Source organism: Chlorocebus sabaeus, chromosome 22 (genome assembly GCF_047675955.1).
Source record: "Chlorocebus sabaeus isolate Y175 chromosome 22, mChlSab1.0.hap1, whole genome shotgun sequence".
NCBI lineage: Eukaryota > Metazoa > Chordata > Mammalia > Primates > Cercopithecidae > Chlorocebus > Chlorocebus sabaeus.
Window position 1 is genome coordinate 68386426 of NC_132925.1, and position 25343 is coordinate 68411768.

The 25343-nt window shown below is 43.6% G+C and overlaps 1 protein-coding gene across 8 annotated transcripts in view; it reads left to right on the plus strand.

Annotated features, from left to right (window-relative positions):
- FOXP1 (forkhead box P1) overlaps positions 1–25343 on the plus strand; it is a 628854-nt gene that overhangs the window by 145483 nt on the left and 458028 nt on the right. The window lies entirely within an intron of this gene.

Here is a 25343-nt window from a genome sequence, read left to right on the forward strand (position 1 = left end):
TGGGCCTACCAAGCCTTGTGATGAGGACTAGATCTTGGCCATCAACTGCTGGGGGGTATAAATGAGGTCCGAAAGACCCAAGGGAGAGGCAGTCTCAATATTTGGAGATCAAAATTATGTGAGTGGAGGGGAGCCTGAAGAAGGTGGCTGTAAGTCGAAATCCCTACTGTGCTAGGATGTTAAATCCTTTTGTGAGCCAGAGGTTCCTCTGCTGATGGCCAGGAGGATGGAGAGTCAGCAGAGATAATGGAATGCACAGGGACTCGTGCCACAGCAGGTTACTCTTAAAGGTGGATAAATAAGTGGAAATAGGACTAGTCTTGCTGTTTTCACATTTTTGAAAGCAATCCAAAAACACCAGTACTTTCAGGCCGGTGTAGCTCATATTAAACGAGGCTGCCAGAAAATGAAGAATAAGGGACAACATTCATTCATTCATTCATTCATTCAGAAATAGATTTTATTTTTAAGAGCCAAGAATTCAGAGCTGAGCAAAACCAGACACAGTGTCCTTAAAGAGTCTACATGTTATTCCATTCCTCTAATTCCTGTGCATAACTGAACATGTTAGATGCCTACATTTTCCTGAAGGTAATAAATTGTTCAATTACTTTGTTTGCTTTTATCCCATTACTTTCATATAACTAGTAGAGATAGATTCCAGTGCTGGAATCACATAAACACATTTCTTCTGGAAATAAGTCACCGTTACTGTTTTAATGTTAATTTTCTACCCCTCCCATCAGCAGATCCGTGGGCTCTCTTGGACTCAATTTCATATACACAGCTTTTCTTCACCTCCGGGGACCAGCTTTTCCTTTTTTGTGCAGGGGGGACCCTGTCCTCTTGAGGCAGCTTGTTTTTTACCTGATCATCTTTTTGGTTTGGGGTCTCTTATGCCCCAGCCAGAGGAACAGGCTGTTAATTCCTGTCCAGCAGGGTTTCTTTTTATTCCCAAAGGCATTATGGGATGATCCTGTGAGCAGATGATGATCGCAGACTCGGAAGTTCATGCTCCTCCACCCTTTGGGCTGAGTGTCTGTGATACCTTCTCCTTTGGGGAACACTCAGAGAGACCTGAGGTGTTGCTGTGGTGGGACCTAATTATGCTCCCTCACTCTGCCCCAGTCCAGTGCATCTGCCATTCCTGGTGAGTCAGGAGAGCCCAGTGGAGAATGACTCTTGGCTGCTTGGACCTCCAGACTCTGTATGGATTTACGATTTGTTTTCCTTTATTTTTTTGAGATAGGGTCTCACTCTGTCACTCAGTCTGGAGTGCAGTGGTAGGATCGTGGTTGACCGCAGCCTCAACTTCCCAGGTTCAAGTGATCCTCCCGCCTTCATTTCTCAAGTAACTAGGACAACAGTTGTGTACCACCAAGCCCGGTCAATTTTTGTATTTTTTGTAGAGATGGGTTTTTACCATGTTGCCCAGGTTGGTCTCGCACTCCTAGGCTGGAGCAATCTACCCGCCTTGCAGAGTGCTTGGATTATAGGAATGAGCCACCACGCCCAGCCCTATTTTCCTTTTTATACGTTCTTAGAAGTGACATTGTTGGATCAAAGAGGCTGAGAAATGTTAATGCCAGCTTTCTATTTTTCCGAATGGTAATACCAAGTTTCTTCTCAATCAGCTTTGTATGTGAAGGCCCATTTCCTTAAACTCCAAATAACATAGGGTATTATATGTGAAAATATTCCCTAATTCCATAGGTGAAAAAATAGAATTGTGTTGATCAGTGTTGCTTTGATTGGTAATGGGGCTTACGTTTTGTTTCCTGTGTTTTAGATAGATGTCAGAGTTACACCAAAATTAAATTATTATAACAGACATTTTGCAGTATTCCTGCCTACAGATCACCACTTGCCTGGCCGGCTCCAAGGCGGAGTTGGTTTCCAGGTATTTTGGTGTATTCTCGTCATCACTGTCGGAGGATGTGCTCCAGACTTGGTTTATGACTATAGTCGGTTCAGTGCTGTTGGCTTAGTGAATCCTTGAAATTTTTTGTTCTTTTCTTGTTAGTATTATAAGGGGCTATGTGAGTCAGTTCCTTAAGGGTTTTATGGAAATACATGGAATTGTAATAGGGACCATATTTTATGACTCTAAAACTAGGATTTCTGATTTTATGAGAGTGAGTCATGTTTATAGGGACAATAGGATGGGGTATTTGAAATGTGGACTGTAGTGTTAAATCCAGAAGGTCTCATCACCACCAGGGCCAGCAATCCCCACACTCCTCAGACCACAAGTTCAGCAACACAGTTGTTCCATGCAGAAACTATGCTATGGTGAAAATAAGTTGGAAAACACTGGCTTATACCAGGCTGTATCTTCATTTTATTTTAATTTTAGCTGTAGGATTCCCAGGTTTTAGGGTAGTAATGTGCTTTGTTGATCTCAGAGGGATTTTGAACATGTGTAGAGTTTTCCAAATGAAACTTACTTTGGAAGTGGCAGGGTCTGTTGTGGGGGAGACAATGCCTTTTGATGACCTGAAGAGTGCATACCAGAAACAGTTTGGGAAATGTGTCATAGGAATAATTAGAAATTCGTACATGGTATAAACCCACATTCCCTGAAAAATCAGAAATGGCTTTTCAGTTGTGACATAATAGAGTATTAATATATGTAGACAGATTCTCCCCCTTCCTTCCTTTCTTCCTTCTGTCCTCCCTCCTTCCTTCCTTCCTTCCTTCCCTCCCTCCCTCCTTCTCTCCCTTCCTTCCTTCCTTCCTCCCTTCCTCCCTCCCTTCCTCCCTTCCTCCCTCTCTCCCTTCCTCCTTCCTTTCCTGCTTCCCTTACCTCCCTTCCTTTCTTCCTTCCATCCTTTTCTTCCCTTTCTCCCTTCCCCTCTTTCCTTCCTTCTCCTTCCTCTCCTCCTCCTCCTCAACCTCCACCTTCCCTTTTGTCTTGAAGTCTCTTACTTTAAGCTCTTATGAGAAAAAGAATGACGTAGCTGAAAACTCGTGTGTTAATTATCAGTTTAAGAACTGATGAAATGCGGTAAAGCTGAACAGAGTGGGCTGTGAAATGGCCATCTAATACCTGGCTACAGAAGATCAAAGGCAAGAGAGACGGAGGTGATGGGGGCCCGTTAGCCAAGTGCTTTAAACAGTTTGGCGGTCATGGACTCCTTGGTGAAGCTGAAAAATCTCTGAGTCTCTCTACTTGTGTGTGTGCAGGCACATGTGTGTATAGTACAAATGTTCATCTTTTTATTACCCAGAATTAATAACTGTTGACATTTGGCCATATTCACCTCTACTCTATTACCTTTATTAAATACAACATATGTGGTAAAAAGAAGTCTCCTCTACACCATTTAAGTCTAACTCCTTCCCCTCCCTCCACCTTCTTCCTTACACACACACACACACACACCCACCATCCCGTCATGAGGGTCACCATTTCCACCTTCTGGTTTTACTGTTTCATATATGTGAGTGCCCAGGAAGGATATATAGTGCTTTTGTGTGTACATTTCTTTAATTTGCACAAGTGTACATAACGTACATGTACATAAAACTTTAAAACATTAGGCCTCAGGTACTTCCTGGAGCCTGGAAGCCCATTTCTGGACTCCTGTATTGAGGGAAGTTGGGATTTGGACTTGCAGGTTTTTGGAGGGTCAGCAAGAGGTGCAGCCTGCAGGTGGACTCCTAGGACTGGAGTGGGAAGGAGGTGTCTCCTGAAGCTGTCATCCTGCCTTGGGGGGGAGCAAGTCCTCGGAGGGCTGTAGGATCCAGTGCCTAGCATCATTATTTTCTGTATCTTTCACTTGGCATTTAACACATACTTCTTCAGAGTTCCTTATCTTTGGAGATGTGTTTGTCCTGATTCTTCAGGTTGGACTGTAAACTCCTTAAAAGTCAGGACTTTGAATCTTGATCTCTTCCCGTCTCCTGTTGGGGCCTTACCTAAGAAATATTTTGTAACTCTTTTTTTTTGTTTGTTTTTAAAAGCACTTGTGTAGTAGACACATTCATTATGGTGCTTGGTCTTTAAATAATTTTTCAAAACTAAACTTGAGGCATATGAAGATAAACGATTGCAATTTAAGCCAGCCAGGAAGCTGTAACGTGGGCTTGGGTTTCCATTTGGCATGGATCTGTGGCTGATGCGATCTAAGCTTCCCTGTGCCATCAGAGGATGGAAGACAGTGCAGGTAAGTGTAGACACACCTTTGCTTACCTGCCGACCAGGGCATTCACACTCATCCAGGTAACCAGTCAGGGAAGAGAAAACTCACGTGCGGGCTTGGATGGGCTTGGAGCTGCTCTCCTGAGTAACAGAAAAACAGGCTAGCAGGGTTCCAGAATACACTGCAAGCTGGGGAGAACTTATCTCACCAGGGAGGAAAATAGAGCCCCCGTGAACCTGTTTTATATTCTGTTTATACAGCATGCACATTTTTAATGTGGATTTTTATTTTAGTTTACAGACCCTTCCCCCTTGCACAATTAGAATTATTCAAAGTTTCCCCTGCCTGCCGTCTCTCTGATGTGTGATGTCAGATATGAATATATTGGAAGCCTTTGCATGTTTTTATTTCTCATGGTTGAACCCGTAAAGTTGTTTCCCTGATTGATTGCATGTGTATTTCAGGAACACACATGAAACCCTTGCTCTGTTCTGATAGACATGTAGAGTGTTTATACATTTAGAGACAAAGGGACACAGTAAAAGTCTGGCACCTACAATTTGATTTTATAGTTTTAAAAACAATGCCTAATGTGGTTGGGGTAGTTCAGGCTGACTTGCTGTGTTTTCTTCAGGGTACTTGTATGTCAGTAGTTCATGACATGATTTTCACCATTTGATGGCTAAAGTCTTACATATACTAACATGATATGAGTTATATATAATAACGTATAGAGTTACATGTAATAACTCTACCATCATCACTAATTTGCCCATCACTGAGAAGGGGGTAAAAGGACAAAACGAGTTACTCAAGTCACTGTTTGTTTTTTTTAAACCTCAAAAGATACAAGAAGACCAAGCAGGTACAAAATGATCAGGGTGTTCTAACCATTAGAATCATTCAAATTATTTTGTCTGTCTTCAAGCTCAGACTCTGGTATATCCTTGGAAACATTGCAAAGAATAGTTCCTCAGCCAAATCATGGTGTTTTTTTTTTTTTTTTCTTAGTTGTTTTTTTTTTTTTTTTTTTAACATGTTCACATTTCCTGTCAGTGTTAAGTGTCGAACTGCTTTGAAGGCTTGACTTAGGAGCTCCACACTTAAGCCTGAAAATGAATGTAACTGCTGTAAATGCTGAGTTCTGCTTCTTTGGGTGTGGGGGAAACGGTGCTTGGGGATGGGGTGAAGCGATCATGAGTAGCACTGGTGATCTGATCCCAGGTTTCTGGTGCTGCAGGCGCCCGGTGTGTTAGGCTCAAACCCTTTGAAGCCACAGCTAAGACACTGGAGGCAGCCCAGGCCCTGCCCAGTGTTAGGTGGGGTGTAGCCTAGGGGACCCAGTGGAATAGGAGGAGATTATTAGACTGGGAGGGACAGGAAAAGGAAGCGTCCAAAGGGAGAGAAGAATGAGGGTCATTGGGCCAGGGCCCGGGAGGGGTGCGTCAATTGTGCTTTGAATACAGGGAGGGGTGCAAGGTCAGAAGCTGGTTCAGGGGTGGTGAGGCAGGGAAGGGGAAGGGGAAAATGCTCTGTGCAGGGCCAGGGAGGAGATGGAAAAATCAACTCGATAGGTGCAGGAAAGTAGCAAAAGGGAACATTCTGCATCTGTGCTGGGCTGCCGATCCGGGCCATGACAAGGTCAGCCGTGAGAGGTCTGTGCACACCAGGTCGTCAGTGGTTGATCTCTGCGTATCTCAATCCGTCCTAGTTGCTTAGTGCTCCGTGGGAATGGAAGTTCTTGAGGACACTGATGTCAGCGTCTGCTTTCTCTAAAGAGTGCTCCTGGCACCTTGTTTGGCCCTGAAGAAGTTCTTGCCGTAAATAGGTTTTCAAAGACTAGAAGCCTTAAGGGATCCTGCAGCTTGGTCATAGGTTCTCTCTGCTTCTCTGATGGTTCAAGTGCAACACAGAATGACACCCAGGTGCAGCACGGCAGCAGGAGTGGCACATATGATGGTATTTAAATTTAGTCTTTTTACAAAATCACTCTAGAGCTTTGGTTTTCCAGAGATACTACACATGGTAGTCAGAATAAATACCTGGAAAGAAAAATAAAGTCAGGAAAGAGCCAGGAGGCTTGGATTCTGAATTTGACCCAAGGTCTTCGGGTGACTTGGAAAGTTAGTCTCCATTCCGCTTTGGTATGTTTGTTGCCTGCGAAATGAGTTTGCAGGTAGGAGCTCTGAAGTTTCTATTAACTTTAGCAAATACCTTTGGAAATATGTTTAGTCGTAGTAAGTATTCAAACCAGGCAATGGGACTGTGTGGGACCCAGGATTTGAATCTCTGCTTCGCCACTTACGGGGTTCGTGACCCCGGAAAATTACCAGATCTCTTGGACCCTCAGGTTTTCTATCTGTAAAATGGTCAAAAGTCATGGTAAGGATTGAGTGCCTGAAGCTCATAGCTTAGCTAAGTGCCTAGCATGGTGTGAGCACTGAGTCATCCATGCCAGCTCTTATTAGGAGTATTCACTGGAGTGAAACGTAAGTCACTGAGAAAACCACACAGGTACTTCCTGGGCAAGCGTATTCTCACACATTACCACTTATTCTTGCGCTCTGCCATGGAGAATAAGGCTTCCTCGTCCATGAAGCCTTCCCTGATTTCCTGCCTACCAACCAGAGAATGGCCACTGAACTCTGCTCCCATTGGAGATTTGTGGTACTCCTCAAGAGTGGATTCCTTCTGTCTGTGCTGTCTTTACATGGCTCATTTGCAGATCCACCTGCCTCCCTACATTGCCTGAGCTTCCTGCATGCAGGCAAGGAACGTGTCCACCGGCTCATCTTCCACCACTCACCTCCCTGCATGGTTCTTTCCACCATGCACCTTCTAAATGCTTTGTTGCAGTAAAATCAAAGTGGTGGGGTAGAACGTCTAAGAAAGTGTTTCATGTAAATTGGAGGGGCCCATTGGTACAGGTGCCATATTTCCCGGTGGTTGCGGCTACTGTGTTTTTCTAAAGCCAGTAACCTGTAAGGCCTTCCCCTGTGGCCAGTCTTGCCCCAGAAACATGTGGCTGCCCACCCCTCGCAGCCCATGAGTTTGGGTGACAGACAGACACCATAAGGCAGAGTTTAAGCCTCTTTTCCAATGTGGCAGAATAGGCTTGCTTTCTTTTATTTTCCTAGAATCTGGGCAGGTAGGTTCCTCTTTTAGGGATAAGTCTGGGATCTTGAAATATAGAAGACCCTGAGATTGAAAATTTAAAATTCAATGTTATTTTAAATCAAAGCAGGTTAAATAAGGAACCAAATAATTTCCAGAGTAAATGGCAAAGAATAGACCCTGCTGTAAGTGAAGTAACGTGCAGATGACTCCTGTTTTTTTTTTTTTTTTTTTTTCTTTCTTTCCTCTTGAACTTGGGATCCCTTCATATCACAGACAAGCATCAAAGCCCAGGATTCAAATCTGTTACTGAATCCATTCCAGAAAAGTGGGGGAAAAGCTACCAATTTGTCATCTGTTATAAAATTTCATAACCTTTCTTTTTCTGATATTTTGTACTATTATTCACTCGGCTTGCAATACTGCACCAGATTTGCGCCTGCTCATTTTACTGTGTGTGCATGGCTGTGGTCTTTATTTTATAAGTAAGGACTGTCGGATTGAATTAGCAATGCCGAAATCGCTCACGCTGCAAAGTCCTCGAATCAGGCTTTCCGTGGTATGGGCTGGTTATTTTTGGGTATGGTCAGGAGGGAGTCTGTAAAAAACCTGAATTGTCTCGTTCGCAGGGTGGTCTTTCTCTGTCGAGGTTGTGGTCATTGTAGCAAGGCAATTTGAGAAAACTCTTGTGTCACTTCCTGTGTGAGCTTGGATGGAGGAAAAAGGAATCTTCGTTTCCCAAAGTTGCCAGTTTTTCTAGCTTCCCAGTAGAGCAGAAGTAGCTTGGAAAGATTTTGAATTTTGTTTTTCACTGGATATGCAAATATGTTTGAGGAATGCTGGTAATGGGCTTGTCTTGAGGTTTTTAGAGTGAGGAATAAACCACACATCATTTTTGACCGTATTTAATAAAGTGAATGAAAAAAGCCACCAACCAGGTGAATGAGATCGGGCACCATGGGGTGATTTAGCTCTCTTTCAATGACGGTGATTCTTGAAGACAACGAGTTCCTTGGGAAGTCTTATTTTGAGGGTTTCACCAAATTTTAGCTCAATATTTAGTTAACACAGACGAATCATTATGGAACATGTTAATTCTGTTTTTCCATTTTTATACAATCAGTCTAACATTTCCTTTTCAAATACAATACTCTTTCAGGTTTTGCTCCTAAGCTTTTTCTAACTTTCTATTTCTATTTCAATATTTTCTGCCACCCAGACATCAACAGATGGACAGGGACGTTTCAGTACCCCCCCTCCCGCCCCCCCACCCCCAAGTTCTCACGAGCAGCACACACAAGTGCTGAGTTCCGCCTCGCTGCCTGCTTCTTGGCACAGGCCTTTGATTCCTGAAATGCTCAGAGCAAACCAAGAAAAAAAAAGTGTTTCTCAGGTGAGCCTGTCCAAGAAGTTTTTTTCCTTAAAGAATAATTTCTTTTCCTGCTGCTCTTCCTCCCCACCCTTCACCAAACAGGGTGAAGACAGACAGAACCCAGACTCTCCTGTAGTTTTCCTTCAGTGTCCCCTTAGGAATGATATCACCTTGGTCTGGTGGCCCCCACCCATGGGCGAGGTTGTGGGTGATAACTCCATGGGCCACGCAGAGCACGAGGGCAGCCTGCATGAAGCCGGAACTCCCATCCACCTTCTCGTCCCCAGTCTCTGTCTTGGTTCTGATGCCTTCTCCTCATGCTTGCCGGCTGCAATAACGGAAATAGCAAAAAATGTCAGCCGACTACTGTCTGCATGTCGGCACTAGTCCAGGGAGTTTCAAAGGGATGTTTTATTGATTCTGTAATTGCACAGTAGAATGGACGAGCTGAACGGGACCTCAGGGCCAGGAAAGCCCCGGCTTCAGCAGTGCCTCCTGGCCCAGCCAGGGTGTGGGGAGAGCTCACTGAGCAGTTGCAGCCCAAGGTGAAGTGTGTGCTTAACCCTTTCTCTCCAATGTTCCCCTTCAAGTTTCTTTTGTGTATATGTGTGTCCAGACCACATCTCTCATCATAGAGATCACAAACGTTTAATCTCCTTTTAATCTCATGACTTGCCTAACTATTATTGTTTTATGACTCTGCTTCTTGAAGGGCTCTTTTCAAACCTTAGGCATGAAAGACATTTCATAGCGGAGCCTCTTTAGAACAATGGGCTCTCAATAGGGACTTGTCATGACATTAAAAACCAGAAAGCAGGCCTCTGAACAAGACTTGTTAAGATACAGTAGCCCATTCTCTGCTAATAAGCTGATTGCTTTCCAAACCCGAAGGGGTGGACCAAGCTGTTTTGCCAAAACAATTGAAAATTAGCTCTGTCAACTTTTACTGCTGCCATATTTTGCACTGGCATGCATATCTGTACTGTTCCATTAATTTGGTTAGAGCAGGAAACATTTGGAACAAGGGCGTTTTTAAAATCAAAAAAGGATTACAGAAGACTTGACACAGAGTGTCCCGTTTGGAGGTTAGGCGGGCAGGAGACAGTTTTCAGAATTGCTTCTTAATACCTTCCTGATGTTCATGGTCCTGTTGGGCAGAATGATGTTCAGTCTTTTATTGCTGAATGTCTTGTTCTGAGAGTATGAGGGCTTTGAATGTAGATGGGACAGTCTCACCCTCCTATGGGAGGAAAGGGGCTCTTCCCTTATCGCATAGTGTTTATCAACTTGATTAAAAGCTATGACAGCAGTGCCTGAAGATGGAACTTGTTTCTGACTTAATTTACCCTCCTGTCCCCAGTTCCACTCTTCACCTCAGTGTAGAGGACTCTGAGATTGCCCTGTTTTGAGCTGATCTTTTTCTTGGAATTTGTTTTCAGGTTCCTGGAAGATATTTTCACAAAGAATCCCCTCAACCTTCATTCAGATCTCCACATAGGCATTTCTGAGATGGGATTTGTCATCTTTTCTTTGGTGCCTGCTCATCCTCCTGGGTTGCCTGCATTTGCTGATTTCATCCTCATCTGTTCAGTCATTCATGCCTGAAAGCCAGGAGTCCTCTTTATTGTTTTTGACCCCTCACCCCTCATGTTCCCTTAGTTCCTGAATTCTGTGACTTCTGTCCATCCCTTGTATCATTCTCCTTGCTGAGCATCTCCTCTCATTCTGGTCCTTGGTACGTTTTGTCCATATAATTGTGATAGCCTGAGGCTGATAACTCTGCCTTTATATGTCCTTCCTGGAAGAACCCAAATCATATCACGTGTGTTTGTTCAGAACCTCCATAGCTCCTTTTATTCCCAGGAGAGCCCAGGCTCCCTAGCCCGGCATTCAGGGCCTTCTGCAATCTCCCTGCCAACTCCGTCTGCAGCATGGTTTCCGGTTCTCCCTAGCTTTACGCTTTACATGCCCTTCACTGCAGCCAGACCCTCTCCCTAGGATACCTCTAACATCACTGACACTGTCCTGTGCGTGTGTCCCTGCTCCTTTTGCTCTGTGTGAAATGCTTTCTCTCCCTTCTCCATTTTGTATCCTTTTATTCATTCATGTATTCTGCAGTCATGGATTGAGTAATAACTTTGTGCCAGACCCTGGGCTACATATGAGATATATGGTGGTGACCCAAACAGCTGCGATTCTTGCCTTTATGATCTGTTAAGGGAAGAGTCAAATAATAAATAAACCAAGAGACATATAAGCATAAATTGGGGTGATTATATGAAAAAAAATGCATCTGAATTTTTTTTTTTTTTTTTTTTTTGAGATGGAGTCTTGCTCTGTCACCCAGGCCAGAGTGCAGTGGTACAATCTTGGCTCACTGCGGCCTCTGCCTCCCAGGTTCAAACGATTCTCCTGCCTTAGCCTCCTGAGTAGCTGGGATTACAGGCATGTACCACCATGCCTGGCTAATTTTCATATTTTTAATAGAGGTGGGATTTCACCATGTTGGTCAGGCTGGTCTCGAACTCCTGACCTTATGATCCATCCGTCCCGGCCTCCCAAAGTGCTGGGATTACAGGTGTGAGCCACTGCACTTGGCTGCATCTGATGTTTTAAGAGACAGTACAAGAAGGGGAACTAATTTAGAAGGACTCCCCAAGAAGGTAATTTTTACATGAAGTATTGGAGGATGAGAGGAAGAACACCATGCATAGAATCGAGAAAGAGCCTTTTAGGCAGAGGAGACCTTACGGTGGGATGTGCGTATGTTGAAGGAGTGGAAAAACTCTAGCACTTTCCATGTTAAGTTTCCATTTTTCGTTCATATAGCCACAACAACCCTCCCGTTATCAGAAACCATATTTAGTTGGCTCAGCTGGATTCATCTCTGCTTACCCTGTGCATTCATTCCACTTGGGTCCTCTCATAGAATACTTTTCCTTTTTGCCTAATACTAAATTTTTTGAATGAGCATCCCCTGAACTCTTTGAGGGCACTGACTATATACCATACGTTTCCATGGTCCTTCCTGACATCTTTGCAAGGAGAGACTCCCATCTAACAAGAATTTACAGATTATTTGGTGATTTACTGGGGCCGCATATGTATTTAGGAAACTAGCTTACCATTAGCCAGGAGTTGAGCTTATAGTGTTAATTCCCTCCCCTGACTCCTTTGCCTGATTTTTTCAGTGTTCGTAGGATCTTTTCAATCCCCAGACCTACCTGCATTTCCAGAGAGTGCCCTGTTTTCCAGCTCTTAGGTCAAGAGGTATTACCATCAAGTTAATATCCTCTTTCAACATCTCATAGGGTCAGAGCTGGCATGATCAGAGGCTCATGCATTGAGCTGATGCTAGGGTATTTTCAGTCCTGGGCAGAGACCTGGATGAGCCAGCATGTTAGTCAAACCCAGCTGGCCTACAGGCTATGGTCTTAAACAGGCCACACTATTGATTGATGTGGTTCAGCTATACATGGATGAGTGTACATGGTTGGGATCCTGGAAATTTGCAAGAGTTTGAATAAGCTCAATTTAATGGCCCTTCATGTTGGATGAATGTCATGGTAGAGAAAGAAATGAGAGCAGATGTTGAGATATTCATAGATACTCATAAATCTCATGTCTTTTTCAGTTCTTTTTTTTTTTAAGTGGTTTGATTGCCTTGACCAAATTAAATCTTACTCAGGGCCCCCCACCTTTAAAATAAACAAAAGTTGAGTTATTATGGTTGAGTAAGGGCATGAGTTCAAAGCTTCTCCTTCTTGTTTTTTTCATTCAGCAGATACTTATTAAGCACTTATTTTGCCAGGGACTCTGCTAGGAGCTGAGGAGACAGTTATATACCAGGAAGTTGAGGGACTTCCAGCTCTGAGAAGTTGGTCTCCCCTCCCCACCCTCCACACCACAGTGACCCCTTGGAATGGATTTTGGAAACCATAGTCTGTATTAAAAACAGTAAAATGGCTGGGTGTGGTGGCTCACGCCTGTAATTCCAGCACTTTGGGAGGCCGAGGCCTGTAGATCACTTGAGGTCAGGAGTTCGAGATCAGCTGGGCCAACATAGTTAAACCCTGTCTCTACTAAAAATACAAAAAAAAAAAAAAAAAAAAAAAAAAAAAGAAAATTAACCAGGCATGGTGGCACATGCCTGTAATCCCAGCTACTCAGGAGGCTGAGATGGGAGAATTGCTTAAACCTGGGAGGCAGATGCTGCAGTGAGCCAAGATCGTGCCATTGCAGTCCAGCCTGGGCAACAGAGTGAGACCCTCTCTTAAAAAAAAAAAAAAAAGAACAGGAAAATGAGGACATCTTGTAGATGATTATCTGACACTTGCAAGTTAGTAGATTTCCAGTATATGAATACAAATTCAAGATAGTGCTTTTTTTCTTTTTCTGAGTAAACACTGAGAGTATGGCAAGTGCCATATGCATTTCCCTCTTCCTAGAAAAAAGCTTTCCCTCTTCTTGATCACTTCTTACCTCTTACAATTGGCTTGTAATTTCCTCCCACCCCAGGCTGGAGGTTGTTTCATGAAAGTGTTTGGCTTCTCTGATGGGGACATTGGATTCTTGAAGGCCAGGGTTGTGTCCTCCACTTTTGCTTACAGAAGCCAGTCCACATAGTCAGCAGTTGCTGGATGAATTCTGAGGACCACTTCTTCAGCTTGGCAGTGACATCAACCTTATTTTGGTGGTTTTCCTATGATGGCTTGGAGATTAGTGGCAAAATTGGAGTGTGGATTTTTGTGGGTTTTTAAAAACCTTGTGACATTTAATAAACCTCTGGAAGTTAGCTGCATTTTAAGATTCTTAGTCATGGTGTTCCCCGGTGTTCTTACAGAAGCACCTAATTTCTGTGGTGTGTTGGAAATATCACAAATTTAGAGTCAGGAGAACCAGACATGGAATCCTCTTTACCTGGCTGTGGGCACCGGGCAAAGCACCTGTCTCTACTTGTTTCCTCATTGGTAACATTGCAAAGCTATGGTGGGGATTACAAATGAGATAGGGAGGGCGCCCTCCCCGGTGCCTGCAACATCACCAGAGCTTGCAAAAGACGGACATTATCCTAATTATGACTTGAAAGCCCAAACTGGGATTTATGATCTTCCCTGTTGGACTGCAGAGGAGGTGATGTCTCTGTTTGCCTGGTTGCCAGAATCGTTGTCCCTTCTTTCCTGCTGTTGGTGAGACTGTGGTTAAAGCAGCATCCTTCAGCGCAGTTCTTTGTTACTTATTGAAAAAGGTTGGTATTCTGGCAGAAATGTTAGCATTAGAAATGTTTCTAAGCCAGGCCTGACAGCTTGGGCCTGTAATCCAGCGACTTGGGAGGCTGAAGCGGGAAGACCACTTGAGGCCAAGAATTCCAGATAAACCTGGGCAGCATAAGGAGATCTCATCTCTAAAAAATAAATACGTACATAAAATAAGTAAGAAATAAAAATAGAAATATATTTCTGCTGGTGCATCTTTATAGACTTGCGGGTATATTTAGGGCCATTTATGAAATCATGTGACCTAAGACAAGCTGATTAAATACAACTGAAGATGTGTCAGGCTCCGCTAGATCACACATAGAATGGGCGGGGCGGCAGAGGAGCGTAACAGCACTTCCCTGCCGGGGTTACTGAAGGGCTCCGTGAGGTGGGAGATACAGTGTGCCCGGGATGCAGATAACAGGCCAGCCTGGGAGGCCCCTGTGTTGGCCCCATGGCCAGCTACCTCTCTAATGCTGGTTCCGTGGCCTGTGACTCTTTGTCAGGTGTGCTTTGTGCCCCTGGTAGAACCATGCCTGAGCATGCCAGCCAGCGGGAGGATACTCTTTGTGTGGGCAGAAGCTGTTCTAATCCCGGATATCCTATAAAGTTGAGCAGTTTGCGAGGGGAGACAGAGGACACGCCTTTAGGACTAATGTGTTTTTCCTTGGCAGAAGTCCAAGGTGAACCTCTGTCTTTGCCAAAGGAACACTGCTTCAGGGCCTGTGACTAGGATGTTCTGAGTGGCTGGGTAGGTCTTGGGAGTGAGAGCCTGGAGCCTCCTCACTTTGGATGCACGCTTGGTCTTGCTCTGCGATGCGCTTGGCAAGTTGCCACAATTCTTGTGTCTCTCTCTGCTTCCTCATCTGTGAAATGGGCTTAATAGCACCTAGGGAAGGAAGAACTTGCAGGTGCTGTGTGGATTCATGAATTCACCCTCAGTGAGAGCTTTGAAGATGTGAAATTGTCCCTGGGGACTTGGAGGTGTTCTAAACCTGCTGAACCAGAGACATCGGCATCTTCCTGGGTTGCCAGTAGCAGCTGGGGAGTTGGAGGCCTCAGATTTTGGGCTGGGTGTTGGGCTTCAGGCAGCTATTTCCTGGCTCCTGAACGAGTTTTCGTTTTCTCCAAGGAAATCTTGACTTGTCTTAGCTTACACACGGGGGTTTGTATTGGAGTTTTGGTTTGTGTTTTCTCCATATGAAAGGAAGGGGTATGTGTGGGTGTGTGTGTGTCTGTACCCAGAATTTGTAGGTAACTCTTACTGAGATGAAATAATTTCAAGGCTTACACAGCCAAGAGAGAGGACATTCACCCTTTTTTTCTTCCATTGGTTAAGTTTGTCCCTAGATCCTTCTCTGAAGTGTGGGAGCTTTACAGCACTATCAGTGAGTTCCTTCTCCGTGTAATTGGAAGGACTTGTTGCAGCTCGGGCGATTATTCTTTTTGGCTTTCTTTTTGATTATTTTCCCACACTTTAGATTCATTCGAAACAGGTTTTCAGCCTTGCTCAGGTGGAAACCTGTTTTCAGTTGCGGGCTCTCCTGACCTCACTGGAAGGGTGAGAAGAGAGGTGAGGACGTGGGGGAGGGACCCCATGCCCTCACTGCTCCAAGTATGGTCCTCAAACGAGCAGCCGCAGCATCACCTGAGTTCTTGTTAGAAATGCAGGGTCTTGGGCCCCACCCCAGACCGACTGAATCAGTCTTTTGCCAGGATGGTCAGGTGATTCATATGCATTCAGGTTTAAGGAACACTAGAACATTTTGGGCTGTGTGTAGTTTTTCTAATAGGAGTGAAAAGGGGGGGGGGGGGTTGTTGTTGGTTGAGAAGTTCGTGTTTATGCTGATGCTGTTGCATGCGTCTCTCTTCTGAAGTGCCTGCATTATCACTCCCCTTGACTTCTGACTTCCTTACGTGTTGTCTTTGACTTGTGTTAGAAAGCTATGAAGTGTGACTGAAACTAGCGGGTGAGTTAATGTTTCCTGTTCCATATCACACCATTAAGATGTCGCAGTGCTTGAAAGTAAAAGATGTTCAGCATCCCAATCGCGGGGTGACTGCAGACTGTCTTAAAAGTTGGGCAGGGTTTTTTGAAAATTTCAAAAGGAAGCATCTCCTAAAATGATAAAATTGGAAACCAAGGCCACGTCAAGAGGGGATCAGATTATGACTTGCCTTCTGAGCTGTTCACATGGAGGTGCTCCATCAGCAGTTCAGAGGCAGCTGGGAGGCTAATCTTAGGAGGGCCAACACTGGTCTGTTTTTGTTTAAGAGAATTATGGTAGGTGGTGATGGTTTTAAGAGTAAGTCTGCCATTCTGAGAGAAGGTTTGGGCAGTGGCTTGGTGACATCATCCCACTTGGATGAAAGAAGAGTCAAGCCAGCCTTTCTTTGGTCAGCAGGTCCTGAGACCAGTGGCCTCTCTGTTTCTAGTGTGAACCATTCATTACGCAGGTGTCTCTGTCCTGAGTTGGCTGGGTTCTGACGTTTGCATATTGTGGTTATTCTAAAATAGGATACCCTGCCATTTATTGTCCTACGCTGGGGAGATGGCCCTCACACAATTTATGCTTCTTTGAAAAAAATGTCAAATTATATGAATTCAAGATTATTTAGGAAACACAAGCGATTTTGGTGTTCTTATTGAATAAAAAGATAACTAGATTATTCTAGCACAGAAAAAATATTGAAACCATGTGCAGCTGTATTCTTTTTTTTCTGAAATTATGAACAGGGCATACATTTACCTGAGGGTAGAGGATGACATCGCCTAGCTAAATTCACCTTTAATGTGTTTAATTTTTTTTTATCCTGATGTCAGAATCAAGGAAAATGATATTTATTCACTTTCCCCTATAGTTTCTTTCTTGCTTTGCACATTCTTACTTGGTTTTTCCCAAAGAATTTGTTGCTCAGGTCTCTTCTTCAGGAAACACCTACCTTTGGGAATGATGGTGACAGATTTTCCTTTGCTGTGTCTGTCCCTTGCGGTCCAGTAGCATCCTGGGGGCCATGGGCATTTCTAGTCTCATCTCAGCGCTATCCTAGGGGGAGGCTTTGTGGTGTTCTAACATTATAGAGCTTGAGAGGAATGTAAAGAAACTTGTAGTCTATTATTTTATTCCCTGGGCATAGGGCTCACCAGACATGGTTAAGACAGGAGGTAGAACTCACATGGTAGCCTGGGCAACATAGCAAGACTCTGTCTCTACAAAAAATTTAAAAAATTAGCCGAGCATGGTGGCATGTACATATAGTTCTAGGTACTCAGGTGAGAGAATTGCTTGAGCCCAGGAGGTCAAAGCTACAGTGAGCCATGATTGCTTCACTGCATTCTGGCCTGGGGGGACAGAGTGAGACCCTGTCTCAAAAAAAAAAAAAAAAAAAAAGAAAAGAAAAAGGAAAGAAACACAGATGCTTAGGGTCAGACAGGAAAAGCGACTTTATTCATGATCCTTTTGTTTACTTTGCTGATCCACTTGGGCAGGGTCTGGTTGTTTTACATACATATATGTAAAATGTGTGACTATGTATGTGTATGTGTTTATAGGTGCGTGTATCTGTATGTGTTTATGTGTATGCATAGAATTTTTTTCACCATTTTAAGGAAGTCCCATAATAGGAACATTTGGGATGCACAGACTTCATCTCCTACACAGATGAGGACACTGATGCTCAGAGAGGTGAAGTGGCCCCTGTAGCATCCTGGTGGAATTAGAAATCATGCCACCTTCATGCTGCTTGCTCTAATATTTGTCTCATCACTTTCCATGTCACTCCTCGTGTGACTAGGCCATTGCTTGTCAAACTCCACACCCTCATTTTTGCCATCTATTTATACATTTGTATTATAATATACCTAATATTTGTCCTGTAAATTGCTTTTTAAGTTTCGTTACTAGTTATTTTAACATTTTTCATAAAGGAAACTTCAGAATTTGGCTGTAAATGGAAAACTAATATGATGGTGGGCCATAAAAAGAAGAACACTATAAAAATAAATACCTGCCGAGACGGGTGGATCACGAGGTCAGGAGATCGAGACCATCCTGGCAAACACGGTGAAATCCCGTCTCTACTAAAAAATACAAAAAACTAGCCGGGCAAGGTGGCGGGCGCCTGTAGTCCCAGCTACTCGGGAGGCTGAGGCAGGAGAATGGCGTGAACCCGGGAGGCGGAGCTTGCAGTGAGCTGAGATCCGGCCACTGCACTCCAGCCTGGGCGACAGAGCGTGACTCCGTCTCAAAAAAAATAAAAAAAATAAAAAAATACCTGGCCGGGCACGGTGGCTCACACCTGTAATCCCAGCACTTTGGGAGGCCAAGGTGGGCAGGTCACCTGAGATCAGGAGTTTGAGACCAGCCTGGCCAACATGGCGAAACTCCTTCTCTACTAAAAGTACAAAAGTTAGCCAGGGGTGTGGTGGCGGGTGCCTGTAATCTCAGCTACTCAGGAGGCTGAGGCACGAGAATCGCTTGAACCCAGGAGGCAGAGGTTGCAGCGAGCCGAGATCACGCCACTACACTCTAACCTGGGCGACAAGAGCGAGACTCCGTCTCAAAAAAAAATAAATAATAAATACCTAGCTCCTAAAACATGTGGGTGTATATATGTATGTGTATGTACATGTATGTGTATATGCTCATCCATTTGCCACCTAAAACCATCCCACTTACCACCCGGCATACTTACAGCACACTCTGGGAAATGCTGAGTTAGACTAGAAACCTCCAAATCAGTTTGCAAATGATGTGGTGAATGGAGAGACGAGTCTCTAAATGTCATTGCCCTTGGTACACTGATGGTTGAGACTAAGAATGTTCATGGAGATCCAGTTTCTTTCTTACCTGTTGAGAGCAGGTGTTAGGTATGGCTTTGAGTCAGACCAGCCCAGTTTTACCCAGGGCCCACAGCCTCTGTAAACATCTACTTTATTTTTTTTTTTTTTCTTTTCAGTTCTTCTACAAAGATTAGAGGCTGTTATTGGGAATATTATTTTTCTTTCATTCCCCTTATGTGTCACTAACTTCTAATTCTTAAGTTCTTAAGATATATAACCTTTCAAAAATATATAACTGATTGAATAGACGCTGTGTTTTCTTTTCCCTTCCCTTCGCTCCCTTCCCCTCCCCTCCTGTCCCCTCCCCTCTCCTCCTCTCCCCTCCACTCCCCTCCCTTCTCTCTCCTCCCTTCCCCTCCCCTTCCTTCTTCTTCTTCTTCTTCTTTTTTTTTTTTTTGACAGGTTCTCCCTCTGTCACCCAGCCTGGAGTGCAGTAGCACTCCACCACAGCTAGCCAGTGCAGTACATAGCTCATGGCAGCCTCAACCTCCTGGGCTCAAGGGATCTTCCCGCCTCTGCCTCTGAGTAGCTGGGACTGCAGGCATGTGCCACCAGGCCTGGCTAATCTTATTCTTTTTTTTTTTTTTTTTTTTTCAGATGGAGTCTCCCTCTGTCACCCAGGCTGGAGTGCAGTGGTGCAATCCCAGCTCACTGCAACCTCTTCCTCCCAGTTTCAAATGATTCTTCTGCCTCAGCCTCTCAAGTAGCTGGGATTATAGGTGCCTGCCACCACGCCTGGCTAATTTTTTGTATTTTTAGTAGAGACAGGGTTTCACCATGTTGGTCAGGCTGGTCTCGAACTCCTGACCTCAGGTGATTCGCCTACCTTGACCTCCCAAAGAACTGGGATTATAGGTGTGAGCCACTGCATCTGGCCTTTTCTGGCTTTTTTTTTTTTTTTTTAAGAGACAGGTCTTGCGTATGTTGCAGAGGTTGGTCTCGAATTCCTGGTTTCACCCTCCCGAGTATCTGGTATTATAGGTGTTAGCCACCATGCCTGGCAGATGCTTTCTTAATTTTTGTGATAGTGACAGTGATATTGTGATTTCTTAATTCTTATGATAGTGACAGTGGTATTGGTCTCAAATGGCTAACTGGACAAAATATTACTGTGGCCCCAAATTAATCTTTTGGTTTAGATTTATATCCTACCTTTGAATTTTGATAATTGACAGTAAGTAGTGTTTAGATCTGAGGTGGGCATGATAAAATATGTTGGTTCTGACAGTTACTAATTTCTTCCCCTGTTAGCTCTTCTGAGTGAAGGGGAAAATGTACCCCTTTTAACACTTCAAAATAATTATAGAAAAAAGAACTAGCATTGAATGATTATAGGAAACAAATTTTTGTTTTCTACCCTTGCCGTTTGAACCTAGCTCCCTAAAATGAATGGTAGATTTAAATTATGGAGCCCATGAGGGAAAATTTTTTAAAAATGCTGCTTTGCCTTTTTTCCTGTGCAGGAGAATATGCAAATGGCCTTTCTGTGGCCGCCCTGTCACAGCCTTGTAAAGGTTCTGTGGGGATCCATGCATCTTGTTGAGTTGAGCCTTGTGCCAGCTTGGAGGGTTTGATTGTTTTTGCTAATAGAGACAGATTTTGTCATTAGAGACACCCAAGTGTGATTCTGCCTACATTCTTCTCAAGTGTATGGTCATAGAAATCCCTTTGGCTTTAGGTGCAATTCAGTGGAAATACACACACACACACACACACACACACGCACGCACCCCACAAGCACACAGAATTTCACTGTGGAATTGGCAAGGAATAAGTGAGCCAAATTTGGCCTGTAGAAATTAACACTGGCAACTTCGTGAGTAAAAATTACATGAAAAGCACTCATGAGGGAAGGAAGAAGGAAAAAAAAACTAGGATAACAGTGCAACAGACCACATTTCCTATCCACAGTCTGTCTTCTCGGGGGTGTTTGTCTAAACAGCATTGCCAGTTTTTCTAAACAGTACTGCTGGTGTCCTCGATCTGTAATATGAAGTGAATCGGCTATGCGGACCAAATGCTCGTTGGGTTGAGAGTTCCTTTATTTGGCCAAATTAAACCCAACAGCCTCAGCTCTGTCCAAACTTGTACTAGTCCAGGGCCAGCTAAGATGCCTGTCCCCATTTGCAGATCTGCATAGAAAAATAAAAATGATGCATTAACTGTTTCCCAACCTTTTGGTTGAAAGGAATTTAGCTCCACATAAAATATAGTCAATTTTTTGTCTCCTAAAAGCTGGAAGCGTAATACTTTGAGATTGTTTCAGATGTGAAAAAAAAAATCACAAGAAGCTCCATGTGGTTTTTAGGAAGATAAGTTCTGATATTAAAATCTTGTGTGGATGGTCTATTATTTCCCTCTGCCATCCTTAGCATCTGCTGAGGAAGATAGTCCAGAAGCCCAGTGCTCATTTTTAGGAGGACAACTTGGAAGGGTTTATGGTTTATGGTTTTGGTTTTGGTGCCGGGTCTTACACGTCTTAGTCCACAAGCTCAAATACAGAGATAATTGGAAGTCTAAAATCAATAACCATGGAATAGCGCCAATGCGAAACAGATGCCGGAATAAACCATCTGTAAATTTCATGGTGGGTGAGGTGGGGACTCAAAATGTTTATTTGCATCGTGTGGACGACTGGGCTCAGCTTGGAGGATGCCGCGAGTCTGTACCATTTGACTTCAGCACACTCCTTTCCAGTCCCAGCTCCACCTGTGGTCTGAAGTGTATTTGCAGAATTGCTTTGAGCATTTTGTAAGGACCTCCTCTAGTTTTTTGCATATACCAGGAATTCAGCGAATAAGATTGGACTTTTGTTTTTATCAGAGACTGACTGGTTCTGCTCCAGTCTCCCCTTCGTTCATCAGCTTGAATGATTTTTTTTCAAAATGCAAATGTGATCATGTTCCACTCACCTGTTCACCAGACTGAGGTCCCTTCACTGGCCTCCCATTACCCTTATGATAAAGGGAAAGTTCTGTAATTTCAGGACAGCCTTTATAGTGTGAGTTCTGCCTCTTCTCCTTCTATGTGGCCACCACCCCCACCCCTTTTTATTCCTGCTGCAACCACCTTCGTTACATCTTAACTGTGCTTCCAGGTGCCACGGGGTATTTGCATATGCAGTTCCTTCTGCCTGTAATATGCCTCCCTCTCCTCTTCACTCTTCACCCAGTTACCTGCTACTTATCCTTCTGCTCTCAGCTCAGTTGTCACCTCCTCAGGGAAGCCTTCCCTAACCTGCCTGACTATACATTTTGTTGTTGTTGTTGTTTTTGAGACAGGGTTTTGTTCTGTAGCCCAGGCTGGAGTGCAGTAGTATGATCATAGCTCCCTGCAGCCTCAATGTCCTGGGCTCAGGTGATTCTTCTGCCTCATCTCCACAATTAGCTGGGATTACAGGTGGTATACACCACCATACCTGGCAAGTTTTTATTTTAAAATTGTTTGTAGAGACAGGGGTCTTACTGTATTTGCCAGGTTCGTCTCGAACTCCTGGCCTCAAGCAACCCTCCTGCCTCATCCTCCCAAAGTACTGGGATTACAGGTATAAGTCACTGTGCCCAGCCCCTGACGATCCTAATGCCTCCCTTAAATTTTCTCCTGGACCTATATAACTTGCTTTTTGTGGCATTCATCCCTGTGTTTTAAATACATCTTTGTTTCTATTTTGATTAATGTCTGTCTTATCCCCAGCCCCAAAAGTCAAGAATGTAACTTTACAGGTTCTTTTTGTTGTGTTTTGGTCTCTGAGTACAATACCTGGCACAAAGTAGGTAATTTGTAAATATTCCTTCAGCAAATGGTGATTGATCGTCGTTGGTCTATCATTCCTGTGATGAAAGATGCCGAAGTCCCAGCTTTCTATTATCTTCAACCCCTTTGAAGTCCTCTTTTAAAACCATACCAAATAGTTTACTTACAAACCAAGTGGTTACTCTTTAAGTGGTTTGTTTTATCAGTTTTCTAAAGTTGACTTTATGTTACAGGGCTGAGGTTCTTTTTGAGGAGTGATTATGTGTTTTGTGGTGTTAAGGACAGTTTGTGGTCATGACTGTTTTATAGTCAAAGACCCAAACATCAGATACTAAAACCCTTAATAGAAAAAAAAAGAACAACTAATGATTGAGTTATGTTCTGCTTACACTTACACTTCCTAATGATGTGTCTGTCTGTTTCTGCCTCATTTTCTGTGTTCACTTGATGTTATGGGACCATTTATGTCCTGTGCCGTTAAAGCCACTTAAATCTCTCAGCCTCAGTGTCCTTCTCTGTGAAATCAGAGATTTGGAATCCATGATTTCTACATTCCTTTTTTGCTCAGATAGTCTAGATTTTGTTTGTATAAATATTGGCTCTCACATCCAAGACCCAGGTTCAAAAAACATGTTTTTATGTCTACATTGTATAAAGCCTCATGGTTTCTTAAAACATATTTTGTTATCAACAGGAGTGAAAATTATAATCACAATTTATAGATTAAAAAATTATACTGCAAGTTATTAGTCGGATTAAATTGCTGGGATCCTCATTTCTCAGTGTTTTTTCATGGGATTTTAAATAGGTAATCTATGGAGGATTGTTTTAAATTGAGAACGTCTCAGAGCGTCTGATACAGACATGTGTCGAATGAATTTCCTAGAGTTGGGGCATTGCATACCTACTTTCTTGAACACAGATTCCCTTTTTACTTCAGAATGCCCGTGTGTGTGTGGAAGAGGTAGTTCAGATATAGGTGACTCTTAAGATATGAATGACAGCTTAATGTCGTTTTCAAGTACCTAGATTTTTCTTAGGGTGAGATAATAGATAGTTTGAGTGTGTCTTAATTTTTTTTTTTTAGTGAACAACAGAAACAAAGTGCTGGGAAAATGTAGTATTTGGAATGGGAACATGGTAATGGATTATTAACATGAAGCCAGAGGCAGGATTTGAGTACTAAACCCTGAAGCTATGCAATTCTGCTGCTCCATCAGTGAGTGCTGTTTAAAAATTCTCGGGCATCATCTAAGTTACTATTTTTATTTTGCATGTTCTGTGATTGTCTTTTTAGTCATCACCCATGGCATTGTCTTAGGCACACCCGGTGTTTCCCGGCAAGGCTCCTAAGAGGTGCCTTTGAGGCCAGGGCTCTGCTTGTCCTCCTGGTGCCCTCTCCCCTCACTCCCCATCTGCAGGCTTGGGCACGTCTAGAAGACTCCAAGAGCCATATTAGAATATCCCTTGGAGCAGAGGCAATTCCCTTTATTTGTTCCCTTCTTTTAACAATTGGAAGTGAGACCTAAATCTTACCCAGTAAGTCCTCGAATTGGCAGACAAATATATTGGTGGGCGGCAAAAGCCTGGGGCTGCATCCCCTGCTGTGTGGGTGTGGATGGTGCCACAGGTCTGGGCAGTGCATCTGTGACTGCGATTTTCCTGGCCTTCTAAAGACAGAGGCTGGGGCCCAGGTGGATGCTGACCAAGTGCTTTCCAATGTGCAGGGCGCTGAGCTGGGTGTGGAGGCACAGAACGGGGTGGCCTTGTTGAACTGGGGCACTGGGAACCTGATGTGGTGGATTCTTTATGACAGCTAGCCAACAGGCAGAGTCTGGAAACAGGAAATCCCCATCACGTTCCACAGACAATCTCAGGGAGGTGGTTGGAAATTGTTTTAAAACTGCATCTGAAAAATCGTGAACCTGACATTAAAACAATGTGGATGGCTGGCAAGACCGAGAGTTGGCCTGCTTCTCGGTGGCTTTTCTTTGCCTTGGGTGGCTTTAGCATGAGCCTCCGCAGCCCAGGGAGGAATGGATGGATGGCTTTGAATCTTCCCTTTCTGCCCTACATCCTTCCTGCCTGCTTCACATTCCTCCCCTCATCCTTGGCTCCTTCTCGTAATTCCATATCTATTTATTTCACAAGGAATAAATGTTGATGGCTTAAATGAGAGGTAAAAGAAAAAAGTACATATAGGTAATGAGGGGAAAAAATATATAAAATGTTACTGGTAACATTGTGTGGTATTTCCTTCTATTGTTTTTTTTCTAGGTATGTAAGCACACACACCCATGTATATATATTTTCAAAATGAGGTCATACTGTACATGCTGTTTGGTAGTTTGTCTTTTTCCTTGAAAATATATCATGGAACTTGCTGTGATCTGTGTCAAAAACCAAAATAGATGAACGAAGATAGGCTAAAGCAAGTAAAGTAAAATGTTAATTGGCAACATCTAAGAGGCAGGTGTATGGGTGTTCAATATGTTGTCCTTTCAACTTGTCTGGATGTTTGAACATTTTTATAATAAAATTTTGCAGGGTGGGGGGAAGTTTAGTGACGGAAAGAAGACAGAAATTAAACAAGTAGTAAAAGTACAGTATGTGTGTATATGTGTGTGTGGGCAAGTCTGTGTGTGTGTGCCATTCTGCTCTATCAGTAGTGTGGGTATGTATCATTCTTCGTAATGGCAGCGGCAGCATTGTGTCATGTGGATGAAATGTCATTTATTTAGCCAGTTCCGTACTGGTTGGCTATTTGGGGTGTGTGTGTCTGGGGTGTGCGTGTGTGTGTCTGTTTGGGGTGTGTGTGGCTATTTGGGGTGTGTGTGTGTGTGTGTGTGTGTGTTAAT